We start from the raw sequence: 18,476 nt of genomic DNA on the forward strand, positions 1-18,476 counted from the left end.
TTTAACCGTCGTCCCCCCAAATGCGAGTCCAGTGTTCTAACCACTACGCCACCTCGGTCGGTAGCGCTGCCCAGGAGGCGTTATCGGCGAGCAGCCTGTCTTTGTCTTCTCTTGTCACAGGCGCCCCTTGTTCAGCAGTTGCTATAAAATGTTTCCTAGTGCCGATCGTTGTGCTGGTGAAGGCGTATGCCGGCACATATACGTTTTGATATCTCCTAATCTAATGGCGATGGATCCGACCGCAACACTCCCCTGGTCAGATCCAACACATTGCGACAGCTCTCCATCGCGAGACTTAATGCAGCCTGATGCGTTTGTAGGCGTTTGGCAGTATAAGGAAAGAATTTTGTTTTCAATTTATTGGCCTTTGGTTTGAACTCATTCAACCATCTGGAAGAAAGGATATTGCGGAAACATGGCTTAGCCACAGATTGGGGGATGTTTCTTCCAGGAGTGCTAGTTCTGCAAGTTTCGCAGGAGAGCTTCTGTGACGTTTGCAAGGTAGGAGACGCGTTACTGGCGGAATTAAAGCTGTGAAGACGGGACGTGAGTCGTGCTTGGGTAGCTCAGTCAGTAGAGCACTTGCCCGCGAAAGCCACAGGTCCCGAGTTCGAGTCTCGGTCCGGCACACAGTTTTAATCTGCCAGGAAGTTTCATCTCCATAATGTTAAGACGACACGATAGAGCAATAGAGACGATGTTTACACTTATGGTTATACGAGCATAAGGACAACACAGCACACAGTCCTCGAGAGGAAAGTCTCCGACTCGGCCGGGACCCGACCCTGTTCTGTAAGCAACCTGTCCCGCTTAACCCATAGCTACTGAGACGAACTGTGAGGAAAGTGTAGAAGTAGAGCACAAAGAGTACTGTAGCACACATTTCGAACTCGCACTACCGAGAGAGACGGAGTATCGTGCACATGTGGCCTCATTGTCGGGCGATCGGTGTCCTGCGTTTGCTCCGCTAGCGGCTGCAAATACACTGCTGGCCACCGTAAATGCAACACCCTGAAGGAAACATCCGAATCAAGTGAAATTTACACCATGGGTTTGCAGCGATGAGATATGCAACTGATTAGAGTTTCAGCGCAGACGCACATCACGCGCGCCTGTGGCGCCACCTCATACCGCCATTTAGGGCTTGGCGATTTCGACGAGTGTACGTTCGGCACGTGTGTTTACCTTGTGGTTGTTTCACAAGACGATCAGTTATGCCTCGTAGACAGCAGCGAACATCATTTGATCAAGTATCCGAGTTCGACAGAGGAAGGATAGTGGCTTACCGAGATTGTGGATTATCATACAGAGAAATCGCTAGTCGTGCTGGACGAAACCAAACAACTGTAATGTGGATATGTGACCGTTGGATGCAGGAGGGTACGACGGACCGACGTGGTCGATCGCATTCAACTCTGTGCACCACTGCATGTGCTGATAGGCAAATTGTGCGCATGGCAGTGACGGATCGCTCAGTGACATCCCGAACCATAGCACAGCACATTGCGTCTGTAACGCATCATCCAGTGTCTGCGCGTACCATTCGACGCCGTTTACAGCAGAGTGGTCTGTCCGCAAGACGTCCATTGCTTCTTCTACCATTGACGCAGAACCACAGACGTCTCCGTCGCCAGTGGTGTGATGACAGACGGATGTGGACGGCAGAATGGAATGACGTTGTCTTTACTGACGAGGCACGCTTCTGTCTGCAGCACCACGATGGTCGGATTCGAGTGTGGAGACACCGTGGAGAGAGGATGCTGGACAGCTGCATTATGCACCGCCACACTGGTCTTGCACCGGGTATTATGGTATGGGACGGAATTGGATATTACTCTCGCACGCCTCTAGTACGCATTGCCGGTACTTTAAATAGCCGGCGCTACATATCCGAGGTGCTGGAGCCAGTTGTCCTTCCTTACCTTCAGGGCTCGGCCACAGCCATATTTCAACAGGACAATGCGCGACCACACGTGGCACGCATTGTCCAAAGGTTATTCGTCAATAACCAGATTGAATTGCTTCCCTGGCCGGCTCGCTCTCCGGATCTTTCGCCGATAGAAAACATGTGGTCCAAGGTTGCTCAACGAGTGACCCAGATTACATCCCCAACTGCCACACCAGATGATCTTTGGCAACGTGTGGAAGCTGCTTGGGCTGCTGTACCCCAGGAACACATCCAACGTCTCTGACTCAATGCCGAGACGTGTGGCAGCGGTGATCTCCAACAATGGCGGCTACTCTGGCTACTGATTCTGGCAGGAACCACATCTCACAGACGTCTGTAAACGTAATCATTTGATACTTGGTCAACATGTTATCTACAAAATAAATTTAGTTGTGCTACCTCTTGTCTTTCTTGGTGTTGCATTTACGGTGGCCAGCAGTGTACTTTCCGTATAGAATCACCTTCTGTGAAGGTAAGCGAGAAGACCGCACTGAAGCTCACAGTCAACTACTTCGAGAGATGTCACCCGCCACTTACTCAACTGACGAAACGTCACGAGAAGAATTACACATGCTCCACACAACAGATGCTCCAGGAACGTCGGAGGCCGCGCCTTATAGCATGTCAGCAGACCGACAAGAGCAAATGCCGCTGACTGAGGTCGGAGTCTGCTCACAACTTCAGCAGACATCTTATCCACCACAGAGCCGATGCAATGTGAGACCGTATCCCGCTTAAGTTGTATCAAGGTCATACAGGATTGGGAGCCAAAATACTGCTCCCTTAAGGAATGATACTTCAGAGCTCACCCGCCTGGCACCCACATGAGATCACTAAAACCTACCACCGACAGTTACAGCTTCACAATACCAGCAGGAAAACATCTCTCCTGCTACACAGTTATCTTGCTCTCCGACAGCACGTACGAGGACTAACCAAACGTGTTCCACTCGCAAGGGCTGCAATGGAATATTTTAACATGGTAATGGCACCCAGCGGAGAACCTGCTTCACCATCCCTTGTGACAGAGTACAGAGGGTATTTTAGAACACTGCACCAAATGTTCAGCCGTTTGTGCTGTTCTCGACAGGTCTATTAATATTTATCGAGTCCCCTCCCTTAGCCCTCCGTCTATATAAATGTACTCTTTTGTTTTTCTTAAAATGTTTATAAGAGTGATAACGATATAAAAGATCCAATAGGGGACATAGAGAACGAAACAGGCTGTGGTGGTCTATCATGGATAGCACCTCCAACTGTTAAAAAACTTGGCAATGATGGAGCAGCTAAGCGTAAAGTAAGAGCCATCATGTGATCAAGGTCAGCGATCCAGGTAATAAGTCAAATTCTGCTATCAGCTTTATATTTCCCTCTTCCGGAAAACTGTCTGTAAACATGTCTACAGTATTGCTAAATTGTGCGTGATGCTGGCTGGATGTGTTAAAGGCCTGACGGCTTTCAGTTGTATGTTGCATGTTTGAGATTCTCGAAGGTATGTCAGATCAGTGGAGATGCTGAAAAATGCTGACCAGTTCGAGGTGTTAGCCACCAAATAATCCTGTGTTTTAGTTACAAAAAGCTGTACACTGTTCAACAAGGGTCAGGAGACGATTTTGTTGCTCTTGCCACAATTTCATGTCTTGCTTGTATCTTATGATCAAACCAGTCTAGGAATACTGTCCTGCTTGAAAATGCAGAGGGCCGAGTAGCTGATGAATTCATTAGGAAAATAAAGCAGTAGAGTGGTGACGAAGTAAAAGCGATGTCACTCCAGTCTCTACACGAAGCAGTACGCATTGTTCTACCGAGAGATGAGGTTGCTCGTTTTGTTTCCTTTGCTCCCTGAAGCGATCCGCAAAGTTTACATCACCGAGAGTTACTGCGAGCATTTTGAGCAGTCTGGTCATACTGATGATAAGTCTTACGCTCCCTGTTTCAACTTCCTCAGGGAGGTCAGCCACAGAAGTACTGATTGAAACCACCAATAGGATAAACAGAAACCAGATTGGGGAAGACTTCGAGGTATTGTAAGTAATAGAAAGTCTGGTCAGCAAAATACACCGGTGTCCTAAATTGAAGCAAAAAACGTAAATTTGGCAAGGTTGCTTTTACTTTGCCACAAAACAGTATAAACATCTGATAGTAAAGTAAAAACAATGTAAAGAAAATATAACGTGAACAACTGTAACATGCATAACGGTAAACAACAATGTTCTTCGTTTTTTCCAACTTAACGTATTTACGCAGACATTTCGGCAACAGGTTAATTTGCTCAGTATGGAGCGTGATCACCTCTGGCAGCAATAGAGGCCTGACAACGACGTGGCAGCTGTGAATGATGTCATCGGTCTCATGTTGAGGCAATAACGCCCATTCTTCAACCAGAATTGTTCACAGTCTTGGAAAGCCGCTGGTGGATTCCGAAGTGATGCAAGCCGGCTCCAAGAGACGCTCTATCGAATTCGAATCGGGAGAGCGAGAAGGGCACGCCATGTGTATATATCTTCCGTTTCCATGAAAACATCAGCCACTCGTTCAGTATGACGTCGAGCTATATCGTCCATGAACGCGACGTCTGGGCCCACAGCACCTAGCAACAACCGGAAATGACGTCCTAAGGCCACCCCAGAGGGAGCTGCGCTCGCTGCGATACTCTTAAGAGTCAAACATATGAGAAATCGATATCGATACAGTACGACAATTCATCACAGCTCATCTACTGTACTCAGAGGAATTTACATGGTTGTTGGAAGCAAGGCAACATTTGCCAGCTACAGATTTGCACGCCATGAAATTCCGGCAGGGAATGTGAGGTTGGTAGTGCAAAAGCTCTGTGAAATTCCCTGTAACTTGCAGCTAGTTGTGGGAGAAACCATCCAGTAGTAATTACTAGACGCTGAAATTATTCAGGCTCCTCCATCCTTTGGGCCACTCCTATTGTTGGTGTACTTTGGGAAATCGTTAATGGTGAGGCCACCAGTTGTTATTTTGTTGACATGTGAGCACTCCTGGTACTTGCGTTCTACTTTACATAGATGAGACACATAACTGATTAGGAAATTACATGTACTTCACTACTTTAGAGTTGAAACAAGGTTCCAACAAATTCCCGGGACTAACCGAAAGTAGCAATTCTTGTGCCTTCAGCATTCTGTGAGTTCGTTAGAATGATACTTTCTTTTTGAGAAATTGCATCCACTATTTTACAGTGGTTTGTTGATGTATTACTAGGGGTATTAAACTGACTATGTGTCTATTATGTGTTGATGACAACATTGTCTTTTCGTTCACAATGGAGAATGGTCCTGAAGATCAAAGAAGTGTACTTTCTTGGTTACAGGGGTCGAACATATGCTTAAAGAAGGAAAAATGTTCGTTTTGCAGACCTCAGGTACAGTACCTAGACCACATTAGGAGTTCTGTTGGAATGAAACCAGATCGGTACCTTGCAGATGTAGTCGATAATTTCTCTGCAACTACAAACATGAATTACAGGCAATTCCCAAGAATATCAATTACTATCATACATTCGTTCAGGATTATGCTACTGTTACCAAGCTTCTGAACATTTGTTTTTGAGTTACCAGTCCCCTGACTGGTTTTATGTGGACCACTATGAATTCCTTTCCTCTACCGACCCCTTCATCACAGAGTAGCAGTTGGAATCTATGTCCTCGGTTGCTTCCTCGATGTATCCTAATCTCTGTCTTTATCTACAGTTTCTGCCCTGTACAACCCCCACTAGTGCCTTGGAAGTTTTTCCGTTATGTCTTACTAGATGTCTTACCATTCTGTCGCTTTTCTTTGCCTGTGTGTTCCATATATTCCTTTCCGACCATTCCTCTGAGAACTTCCTCATTGCACACCTTTTAGTACGCAAAATGTTCAGCTTTCTGTTTTGTTCCACTTATCCCACGGCCAATTTTTCACTAGCATACAATGATGTGATCAAAACGTAGATATTAGTACACTTTTCATGGGCAGGAATGCATTCGTTGCTACTGCTACTCTGCTTTTTATGCCCTCCTTACTCCACCTGTCATCGGAAGTAGAATTTCTTAGCTTCGTCTACAACGTGATCACCAATCCTGACGTACATGTTCTTGTTGTTCTCGTTTCTGCTACTTTTCATTATTTTCGTCATTGTTCGATTTACTGTCCATCCACACTCTTACTTATTACTCTGTTCATTCCATTCAGCAGATCCTGTTATTCTTCTTACCTTTCACTGAGGATAGCAATGTCATCAGGGAAAATATCATTGTTATCGTTTTACCTTGAATTTGATATCCTCTCTTTCATCTTCCTTTTATTTCCGTCATTGCTTCCTCGGTGTACAGATTGAACATTAGGGGTGAGATACTACATTCTTCTCTTACACCCTTTTTAAAAGGAGCACTTCGTTCTTGGTCGCCCACTCTTATTATTCTCTCTTGGCTGTTGTACATATTGTAGATGACCCATATTGTAAATGTCTTTCCCTACAGCTGGCACCATTTGATACTGCCGACGCTTTTTCTAAGTCGACAAGTCCTATGAAAGTGCCTTGATTTTTCTTTAGTCTTGCTTGCATTATCAACCGCAACATCATAAGTGCATCTCTGGTGTCTTTACCTCTCCCAAATCCTAATTGATCGTCATCCAGCATATCCTCAATTTTCTCTTCCATTCTTCTATGCATTACTCTTGATAGCAACTAGGATTCATGAGCTTTTAAGGGGATTGTGTGATAATTCTTGCATTTTCCGGCACTTTCTTTCTTCGTAATTTTGTAGATCACGTTCTTCCGAAAGTCTGATAGTACATCGTCAGGCTCATACTTTCTACAAACCAATGTGAATAATCGTTTTTCGGCCATTTCTTCCTATGAATTTAAAAATTCGCTGCAATGTTATCTATCCCGTCGGCTAATTTGACTTTAAGTCTTCCAAAGCACTTCTACATTCTGATTCTAATATTAGATCCTCTATCTGTTTCCTATGGACTCCTGATTCTCCTGCTACTACGTCATCAGTTAAATCCTCCCACTCATAGACGCCTTCAATGTACTCTTCTCTCCTATCCGCTCTATCCTCTGCATTTAACAGTAGATCTCCCGTTAAACTCTTTATGTTAACGCCCATGCTTCCATTTTCACCGAAATTTGTTTTCATTTTCATACATGCTGGGCCAGGCCTTCTGACAATCACTTGTTTTTCGATTTCTTCACATTTTTCATGTAGCCAATATGCCCTAGGTTTCATGCATTTTCTATTTGCTTAGCTCCTAAGTGACTTGTATTTCTGTATGCTTAAATTTACCTGAACATTTTTGAACGACCTCCTTTCTCAGATCAACTGAAGTATTTCATCTGTTACTCATGGTTTCTTTGCAGTCACCTTCTTTTACCCATATTTCTCTCCGGAACTTCTGTGATCGCCCTGTTTAGATATGCCCATTCTTTTTCAAGGATGGATACACAATGACTCTCTGCAACGACTGCGTGGAATATTAGTTCCAACGTCCCGTTTACAAGTGCTCCATTGTCTGTATCGCCTACTGAGCTATTCATTATTCCAGTATTTACAGCCTCAGATTTTCAATCGTATCTCTTCATTCCTTAGTACTTCCGTATCCTACCTTTTTGCACATTGATTATTCCTAACTGGTCTCTTAAACTTCGGGCTACCCCTCATCATTACCAAATCGCGATCTGCATCTGTATTTTCCCTGGCTAAGTCTTACAATCCAAGATTTGATTTGGAAATCTCTGCTTGTCCATGTTGTAATCTAACTAAAATTTTCTGTATCTCCAGGTGTTTTTGTAGTGTATCTCGTGTAGTATACTTCTTTCCCTTGTAGGTCTTGAACAGAATACTCTGTTTTGCCGTGTAAAGTTTATCGCAGAACTCAGTCTTTCTCCTCTCTCATATTTTCCTGGTAGCCCTTCTTCTACTCCTTCCCCTACAACCGCATTCCTATCCCCTACGACACCTAGATTCTCATCTCCCTTTGCATAGTGAATTATCGGTCCTGTATCCTCACATACTTTCTCTATCTCTTTATCCTAAGCTTGCGACGTCGGCATGTATACCTGAACTATTGTTGTCGGTGTTGGTTTGCTGTCAACTCTGAAGAGAACAACCCTGTCACTAAACTGTTCGCAGTAACTCTAGTCTACTCTAGTAAGGAGTCTTACTCTAGTTATACTACATTCTGCAGTTGTTGATATTACCCTTTACTTGACCGACCACATATCCTTGACATATTTCCAATCTATATCTAGAATTAGTCATATCACTCCACTTTTCATATTTTCTTGCTTCCCTAACAAGATCTAACTTCTGACATTCCACGCCTCAACTCGTAGAACGTTACACTTTCGCAAAATTTTTTTCTTTATTTATACACGCAATCATATTCTTATGACACAGTCATAACCGGTTTCGGCCATACTATGACCACCTTCAGATTCTACAACAATAAAAAGAAAATTTATGTTAACACCTAAAAATAAGTGCAATATTTAACCAGGCTTATTAGTAATCTAACTGAATCCATGCGAAATACATATAGTTCATACCTAAAGGCATCATACACTCAACACAGGTTCATGCTATCAAATGTCAAACACCGCTCTTTATATATATAATGTTAGATTTTGTTCCCCCTCTTTGCCCTAGATGCGCGCGTCCTCTCTACGATAGTCTTTATTTTTCAAAAGCCGTACTAATGGGCAACGGCATAAACAGGGCGTCAGAAATACACTCTACAAATGCTACTACTATTTTCATCTATAACAATTTTTCTCCTTGTTCTGAAATGTTATTTCATTAATTGAACGACTTGTTCGTAATTTGAAATTTTGTATACATTTGACCTAAATATTAATAGTACATAAGTCATATTTTAGGCTTTAGAAAAATAGAGACTTTCTTAGAGAGGACCCGCGCATCTGGCGCAAAGAGGGGGAACAAAATCTAACACATTTTTATATCTATATAAGACCGGTGTTTGACATTTTATAGCTAGTTTGACAACGCATGAAACAGTGTATGCCGCATTTCAGTATGAACTATACGTATTCCGCAACAATTCAGTTAGATTACTAATAAGCCTGGTTAAATATTGCACTTATTTTTTCGTTTTAATATAAATTTTCTTTTGTATCGTTATAGAATCTGAAGATGGTCATTGTATGGCCGAAACCGGTTATGACTGTGTCATAAGAATGTGATTGCGTCTGTAAATAAACAAAAAATTTTCACAATATAATCAATCATGAACTCCGATAACAAAATGTTTTTCATTTACCCTTTCGTTCATTATTTAACGTTTTTCTCATGGTCGTCTCTCCCTTGGCAGTCCACTTCAATATATCAGAATGGGCTTTAGTCCAGTGTATTTTTCCAATGGAGAGATCCTCATGACACATTTTCAAGCAAGCCACGAGTCCTATGAGCACACATCTGTGTTTAATGTAATGGTTTCCATTGCCTTCTTCATGCTCTAGCTGTTGCTAATTCTTCCGCATTTACTGCTGATTCAGTTCTTAGAACATCTTCAGGATGGAGGTTCGAGTCCTCCCTCGGGCTTGGGTGTTTGTGTTGTCATTAACGTAAGTTAGTTTAAGTAGTGTGTAAGCTTAGGGACTAAAACCTCAGCAGTTTGGTCCCACAGAACGTACCACAAATTTTCCAATATTTTTCTGTATTTTTCCTCAAGGGCAAGAGAGTGCCCAGAACCCCTGTCCACCTCTCCACCCTGTTTTACAAGGCCATTGGCAGAATGAGGATGACCTCTTATGCCAGAAGTCTTCGGCCACCACTGCCGATTATTTTTGTTGAAAACAGATATTTAGGCGGGGTTCGAACGCGGGACAGAGGGTGTTTTCATTACTAACCAAAGACTACCCCAAGTTCACAGGTACACTTTTCTTTGAATTGCTTGCTGGGAAATCTTTCAAGTCGACTACCTTATGTGGAACAGCAGTTAAACAGATTAAGAACAGTTTTACAATAGTACCACTGCTTATCCGTCCAAAGTTTTAATACCCTTTTAATCCTTCTTGTGACGCGTCTGATTATGCCCTTGTATATATCCTAAATAGATTAAGGCCATCCTGACGAAATTTCATTTGCTTATCAGTCTCAATTTGGGTAACTCTTGATTCTTTCTTGTGGCGCCAGTAGTTACTCCACGCATTATGGCCTAATCGAAGGTTCTTCTAACAAAATCACCAATGCATTTTCACACGTATTTCAAGAAGTCCTTAATTCTGCTCTAAGTCATGAGCAGGGAGGCGAAGAAAAGCCATCTCAATAAAGCAGACATTAATTACAGCACAAAATGAGAAGTGTTGTCCCTACTATTTGGAGTGAAGTATATTGTGTGCTACCTATATGGAAGGCTTTCATAATAGTGACCAATCATGCTGCCTTACTTTGGTTTTCAAACTTAAAGGATCCAAGTAGTCGACTGACCCTACACAGCTGACTCATTACGATTATGAAGCACATCATACACTGGCAAGATGCACAGTATGCCAGTATACTGTGCAAAAAGGATCACGTGTTGCAAACAGACGAGGTACGCATTGCTTTGTTGCAAGAGGCACGAGCAACACAATGCAGAACACCAGCAGTTTGCTACTCTTGCCCTTTTTTGTCTGAAGATGGTATTGTGTAGCATAAATGTCCACAAGAGAATTGGTTAGTGCTACCAAAGTGTTCCGGTGTCATATTATTGCACAATGTTTGGGAAATGCGGCACCATAATGTGAAACGTCTCTGGTTCATGTGGAAAGACTGTCAACGTCACGTTCACAATTACATTCACGCAAATGTTCCATGTGCCCAGAGAGTGGAAAGGAATTCGATCTTTAGTCCGTTTTACTCTCCATCTGAGGGCTCCAGATCTTTTGGCATTGAAGTCTTAGAGCTTTAGGTATCCTGTCCACAGTTACGAAAACAACTACATATTGTCAGTTATTAACACCTTTTACATTATCTAGTCTTGGTTCCAATGGCTGTTATGATAACCCTGAAGGTATCTAAAACCTTTATCAGGCATTTAGTTTTGGCTTAAAACCTTTATCGAACATTTAGTTTTGACTTTCCGAATCCATGACTCAATTATAGCAGAACAAGGATAAAATTTATCTGTTTCTTATTTATGCAAGCCTTCACGATTTTGAGAAACACCACTTTCACCCTAAAACCAGTGGCTGGTTCACAAGATAATCACGAAAATGTTATCTGATTATGTTAACAATTCGTACTCGTAATATGAATGGGACAAATATTTACCATACATTTTATTCACCTACAGCAGTCACAGCCATTCAGACACGTGCGTTTACTTTATATGGTTGTTTAAAGGTGAACAATAAGTCCAGCTTTGGAGCCAGATGAACTGCCACGAGGCACTGATTCAAGTGTGGTCGAAAGCCTAGCCCAGTGACAAAATGTCTGGCGAAAGGTGCAACAAAGGAATTTTAAAGCCGCTGAGATGCGGAAACGGAGGGGAAACAGAGGGTTGCACCATGCTACCATCCTCTGACCTGGACCTTCCTAAGAAACCTGGCAAGCAACAAGGGAAAGACGAAGACATTCTCCACACACACACACACACACACACACACACACACACACACACACTGAAGGATTATAACGCGTTGCACATCTGATATCCTGTCATCATTTGTCAACCACGAGATGTAATTAACAGACAGTCGTGCTTCTCGATACGCTCAATCCATCTCAAAGTCACATCATTGTTATTTGACACTACCATCACCCTTGGCACCTGTGGATCTGATGCGAGTCAAACTCACTATTTTGAGGTGGTAGGTGGCAAAACATCGTCCGCTCCTGGCACCATATTGGTATGCACTATGCCCTATGCTCCTCTATGCTCTACGGCTGAGGGACTGAGTACGGCCCTCACTAATTGTTCTCACTAAAATTCTAGTACTTTTATTTTGTTTGCTAAATAACCACTTAACACTCCTGATGTCAGTTCTACATGAGATACCAAGTGGACCAAGAGTAACTTGTAGTATTTTTTGTTCGATGAAGCAATGCCAAAAATTGAACAGGCAGTTGTTTCCTTTCAGTTTCTTCCCTTCCCCAGTGCGCATGCACCGAGGTCCACACTTAGAGAGATCGTGCGTGGCCACGATCAGTCTTCTCTTGCTCTCCCTACATGCTACTTTCGACCGAGTGGAAATCCCACTTGTATGACGTAGGCACGACCGCTTATACCATGATTAAAATTTCTTTGATACTGACGTTTCAGGGAATCAGAGAAGCAAGTTGTAGTTTTTGCTACAGCGCCCCATGTTCGCAGTGTTCTCTTGTGTAGGGACAGGTAACGCGATGTGAAGCAAGACAAGCTGTGTGCTGACAATGCCCCCACCTGCCGCCTCCATAGTAGTGTGTCATTCACAAAGCAATTTTAATTGGAGTATACATGCATGCGTCAGTTCGTTGACACCCGTTTACATTTCACCACAGCCAAACGAGTCAGGGTGTGATTGGTACCTTTGACTCTCTTTGATATTGGTGCCAGAGACGAATCATCATGATAACTGGTCACCACTACCAACAGTCATCGATATCCATCAACTAAAGTCGACAGAACAGATAACGGTCAATGAGTGTGGATAAAACAGTTCGGATCGTACTGCCTCTAATACCGCAGTCAACAATATAAATACATTACAGTAATGTACCGCATCTCTGTTTCGACATTTATATTCCTGCTTCTGTTGGGAGCTACTGCAGCAATCCTGCACAAACAGGGCTAGTCAGTCAACAGCAGCTGACCGAGACACAAGCAGTCGCAGGAAAGGAGCCTGTTTTGTGACATTTCACGTGTTCCTAATCAGGAGCGATATGTATAATTTAATCGTGTCATTTGGTTTTTTAGTTTCTTGAGTTTCTTCGTGTTATTTTAATATATCTTCTTCTGCTTCGTTATGACCCTTCAGGAAACACTTGTGGCTTGTTTTGAACGTCTTCTTTCTTCCAAATACATCCTCATTCTCTCGCTTCTTCTGTTTCTTTCTTCTTCTATTAAGACAACTTCGATTTTAGTGTCTGGCCGCCTTTGACCATTCACCAACCTTTCATACTTCTCTCCGTCCTGTACAATTGCCTGCAGATTCCTTTCTTTTATGAAACTTCCTGGCAGATTAAAACTGTGTGCCGGGCCGTGACTCGAACTCGGGACCTTTGCCTTTCGCGGGCAAGTGCTCTACCGACTTTTTTTCCTTTGATCTCATTTTATTCGCATTTGTTCGTTGCATCTGCTCGGGGTGGACGTCGTAAGACACCCATTGAAGTTCGTTGTTGATCGATTAACTCAGTTTTTTTATTACAGAGGGCACGTAACCCTCCGACCGAACACGCTTAGCTACCGTGCCGGCGACCGACTCAGCCACCCAAGCACGACTCACGCCCCGTCCTCACAGCTGTACTTCCGCCAGCACCTCGTCTCCTACCTTCCAAACTTCACAGAAGCTCTCCTGCGGACCTTGCAGAATTAGCACTCCTGGAAAAAAGGATATTGCGGAAACATGGCTTAGCCACAGCCTGGGGCTCAGTCGGTAGAGCACTTGTCCGCGAAAGTCAAAGGTCCCGAGTTCGAGTCTCGGTCCGGCACACAGTTTTAATCTGCCAGGAAGTTTCATCATCCAAAATTGTGCTAAACGCATTCTCTGAAAATTATTTCGAGCGGTAGTTCGTGAGCCCACACGAATAGTAAACGGTTGTGAAATCACACTTAATCTCTTAGCAGCGAATAATCATGAGCTAATAACGAGCATCAGAAACGGATACTGGGATTGGTGTGCATAGGGCTGTCGTAGCAAGACTGGATAACGTAACCCCCAAACAGAAAACGGATCAGAACACTGCTGCAAAAACAAAGAAATAAGCGTGCCAAATTGAAACGAACGCAAAATGTCCAAGGTTGGCGATCTTTAACAGAAGCTCCAAATTTAGAGCGGACATCAGTGCGAGATTCTTATAATAGTTTCCATAACGGAACTTCATCTCGAAACCTAGCAGAAAATTCAAAGAGATTCCAGTCGCACGTAAAGTATGCTAGCGGCAAAACAGGCTATGCCTTCTCTTCGCGATAGCAATGGAAATGCTATCGACGACAGATCTGTCAAAGCAGAATTACTTAACACAGCCTTCCAAAGTAGACGACGTAAACATTCCAGAATTAGAACCAAGAACAGCTGCCAACATGAGTAACTTAGAAGCAGATATTATAGGAGTAGTAAAGCAATTTTAATCACTTAATAAAAGCAAGTCTTCTGGTGTAGGCTGTATACCAATCAGGTACCTCTCAGAGTGGGCTGATGCAATAGCCACATACTTTACAATCATATACAACCGCTCGCTCAACTAAAGATCCGGACCCAAAGACTGTGAACTTGCACAGGTCACACCAATATTGCAGAAACGTACTAGGAGTATTCCACTAAAGCACAGGCCCATATCATTAACATCGTTGTGCAGAAAGATTTTGGAACAAATATTGTGTTCGAACATTATGAATTGCCTCGAAGAGAACAGGCTATTTACACACAATCAGCACGGATTTAGAAAACACCGTTCTTGTGAAACACAACTAGCTTTTTACACACACGAAGTGTGGAATGAAAATGACAAAATATTTCAAATTGATCCCGTATTTCTACATTTCCAAAAGGCTTTTAACACTCTACCACACAAGTAGCTTGGAATGAAATGTCGTGCTTATGGAATACCGTGACTGGGTTTGTAATTTCTTGTCAGAGGGGTCACATTTCGTAGTAGTTGACGGAAACTTATCGAGTAAAAGAGAAATCGTGTCTGACGTTCCGAAAGTTAGTGTGACAGGCGCTTTGCTGTTCCTTACCTACATAAACGATTTGGGGCACAATGTGAGCAGCCGTCTTAGGTTGCTTCCAGATAAGGATTGCATTTATCGTCTAGGAAACTCATTAGGAGATCAAAACAAACTGCAAAACGATTTATAAAAGTTATATTGATGGTCTGAAAATTGTAAATTTACCCAAAACAAAGAAAAGTTTGTGGCAATCCACGTGAGTGATAAAAGGAACGCGTTAAACCTCGGTTATACGAAAAACCAGTCAAATTCCAAACGCCGTAAATTCAACTAAATACCTAGAAATTACAATTACGAACAATTGGAAAGGACTCATAGAAAATGTCGTGGGGATGGCTAATGAAAGACTGCGTGTTATCGGCAGAGCACTTATAAATGTAGAAGATCTACTAAAAAGACTCGCTACACTATGCTTGTCCGTCCTCTTTTGGAGTACTGCTGCGCGGTCTGTTAGATTTACTACATAGGATTACCGGAATATACCGAAAAAGTTCTAAGAAGGGCTACATGTTTGGTGTTATCGCCAAATAGGGCAGAGAGTGTCACGGACATATTGCAGGATTTGGGATGCACACCATTCAGACAAAGAAGTTTTTCATTGCGTCGGGATCTACTCACTAATTTTCTATCACCAGCTTTCTCCCCCGAACGCGAAAACATTTTGGTGACGCTTACCTACATATGGATTAACGATCATCGTAGTAAAATAAGAGAAATCAGAGGTCGCACGGGAACATATATGAGTTCGCTTTCTCCGCGCACTATCCGAAAGTGGAATAATAGGTAAGTATTGTGAAGGTGGTTAGATAAACACTCCGCCAGGTACTTAAGTGTGATTTCCAAAGTGTTCGTGTAGATGTAGATGCAGATATTGCAGATGATATCGGAAGTCGCACTGTTAAGTTCTCCATGGGGTGCAACCGGCCAGCTACTATCATAAACAGAGGGAACTTGAAAGAAAATATAGAACTTGAAACATTGTATTTAGTATTTAAGCCCTAATTTCTATCTAGCTTTTGTTTTTACATTAACTCATGACTGCCTTCTACATTTAAATGATATGGAGCTTGAGTACATGAAAGGATATCCTCGGTACAATAATTTTTAGAAGGTTGTTTGAAAGCGAACCTATTAGTGATAAGTACGTTGCTATTTGTAAGTAGAAGATAAGTATCCTGTGAGACAGCCACAGATATAACCATTATGGCTTACGATGTTTTAAACAGTATGGAAAGTTACTGTTGTTAAAAATGTTCTAGTGTGAGCATTTCGGCATTATCCGTCTGCCTTGATCATAAACACTGGGACTTAGTTTCTGATTGGACCAGAAAGAGTTTTGTAACGACTTCTTGATGGGTGTGAACTTGCAGTGCAATTGCTGCAACGTCTAAATTATCAGAGCTTACTGTCCTGCAATATGTTAGCAGTTCAGCTTTAAAAACAAAAAAGAGCATTTTTTCAATGGTATTAATTAACAGATACAGCATTTTGTATGTTGTGTGTTATATGTTGTGTGTTATTTACTGACACAGTGTAGTCTTCATTTAGTTTATTCTTTGTAATTTGAGTATCATCTGTTCTGCTGTCCTCTGACTTTAGTTGGTGTTAATCGATAATTGGTGACTGAGAGAAGAGTCCATTGGCGTGGACACATATGTCGGAGGTGCAGGGTGGCTTCGTATTTTATGAGCTCACTGTTAGTGGATTCTACCTGTGCAGAAGAAGTACTTGTGTAAATATTGAAGAAATTTGGCTAAGTATTCCTATGTTAATATCAGTGATGCATCATTATTCTGTAAATACTTCAAGAAATAGGATACCTTCGTAATTAACAATTGCTTGAAACTTTTGGTGTATACCTCACCAATTTTCAAAAGTGCATGTGTGCACTAGTAATGTAGAGTCCAAATAGGCCTTGTGAGTAAAGCCAGCAATTAAATTTTGACGCGTGCTAGAAGACTTTGTGTCTTTCTCAATCTGTAATCACCGTTAATCTGATCTGTCACCGCTTAATTAAAGAGGAAGGAGATCATTACTTGAAAAAGTAAACAGCATTCTGGAAGGAGATAGTGATCCATGATAATGTACATATTATGTTCACAAGGAGACACTGTTAATGGGTAAGACACTATTAGACACTGAAGAGCTTAGAATCTGTGACGCAATTTCTAAGTGTAAGACAACAGTGTTACTGGATTACACAGTTAACTCGGTGAAATGCTCTGGATGGAAGTAACTTCATATACTAAATGACGTAGTTAAATTAGGACTTCAAAGTAAGGAGATGTAGGAGGCAGAGTGGTACATCTATTTCCTTCCACGGACGTTCAGCATCAATATGAGAATGATGTTTACATCATTAGTTTCTGTTACTGAAAATAGGACACACAAAGGTGCCTTGGTCCTTGTAATGCTGTTAAAACTATTAGAGAGCCACAAATGGCTACAGGAGTTCTGGTGCGTCTACATATACAAGATATATCACTTGGATTAGTATCAGACAATTAATATATAGCCAACATGCTTAGTAGATGAGTCGAAAATAATTTGGAAAAATGACTATAGCTCAAATTTTGAGAAGAAACATCATAATATGGAAAAATGTGCACAGTTTCACTCTTAAAAACTGTCTGAAATTATCGAATGGCATTTCCAGAACCTCAAAATGCGTGTGTGCACTGGAGTACTGTAGGAATTATCCGTGTCTTAGGTAGTGAAATGAAATAATTTATTTTTAATAAATTTGGACGGTAGGAAAAGATATTCCACCCCTCTCTAACTTTATGCACTGTTGAGTCACTCTGGTACAGACTAGTGTCACGCAGATCGCAATTTCAGCTTTTCTCCTCTGACAGTTTTGCCTTTGATTGAAGGATTTTGAAAACCAACATCTAGCTTTTTAGACACTGCTATTGTGAAATACCTGATGAGGCCCTAAATTCGAACCAGTCGGCTAAGTGTTGTGCACATCACCACCACAGTCCAACTTAAGCCTGCTTACGCCATCTAATTCTAACAAGACTGACTTGCGACATATGAGAGCCTCCATGAAAGGCCTGTATTATTCTACTGCCCTTGTCTACAGATTAAAACAATAAAATAGGCCACAATAAAAAGTATTACTAACAAACATGTGAAAATTTTATTACAGGCATTCTTGTTTGAAAAACATGTCCTCACGTAATGGAGCTATAGTGGCGTCGTCAAAAGATAAATACAAAATCAGCTTATCATCGTGGCACGTAAATGCAACATCGTGTGTACTACAGTTATTTTGTTTACAGCGCTATTGTTCAAACCAAACTGCCGTACTGCAGGCTCAAAATATTTGTGTCGCAACCGTAGGCGTACACATATTCACCAATCATGTAATTGTACAATATGGAATAACACGAGTGCGTTATTACTCTTACATTCGTTCGTCGGTTACTAGATATGAGTACAGTCCTTGTATAAACCTGCTCGGAATAAAGACTGACTATTTTTTTTAGTTTTCTCCACGTTGATGATTATTTATAAATAAATTTAGGTTACCGTGAATTTTCCGATGAAGACACCCATAGTTTGTGTGGAAACCTGGTAAAAGTAGATGTTTTTTGCAATATGTTACCCGTCTGATACATGTTATGTCTGAGAGCATTAT

Source organism: Schistocerca piceifrons, chromosome 3 (assembly GCF_021461385.2).
Source record: "Schistocerca piceifrons isolate TAMUIC-IGC-003096 chromosome 3, iqSchPice1.1, whole genome shotgun sequence".
Taxonomy (NCBI): Eukaryota; Metazoa; Arthropoda; class Insecta; order Orthoptera; family Acrididae; genus Schistocerca; species Schistocerca piceifrons.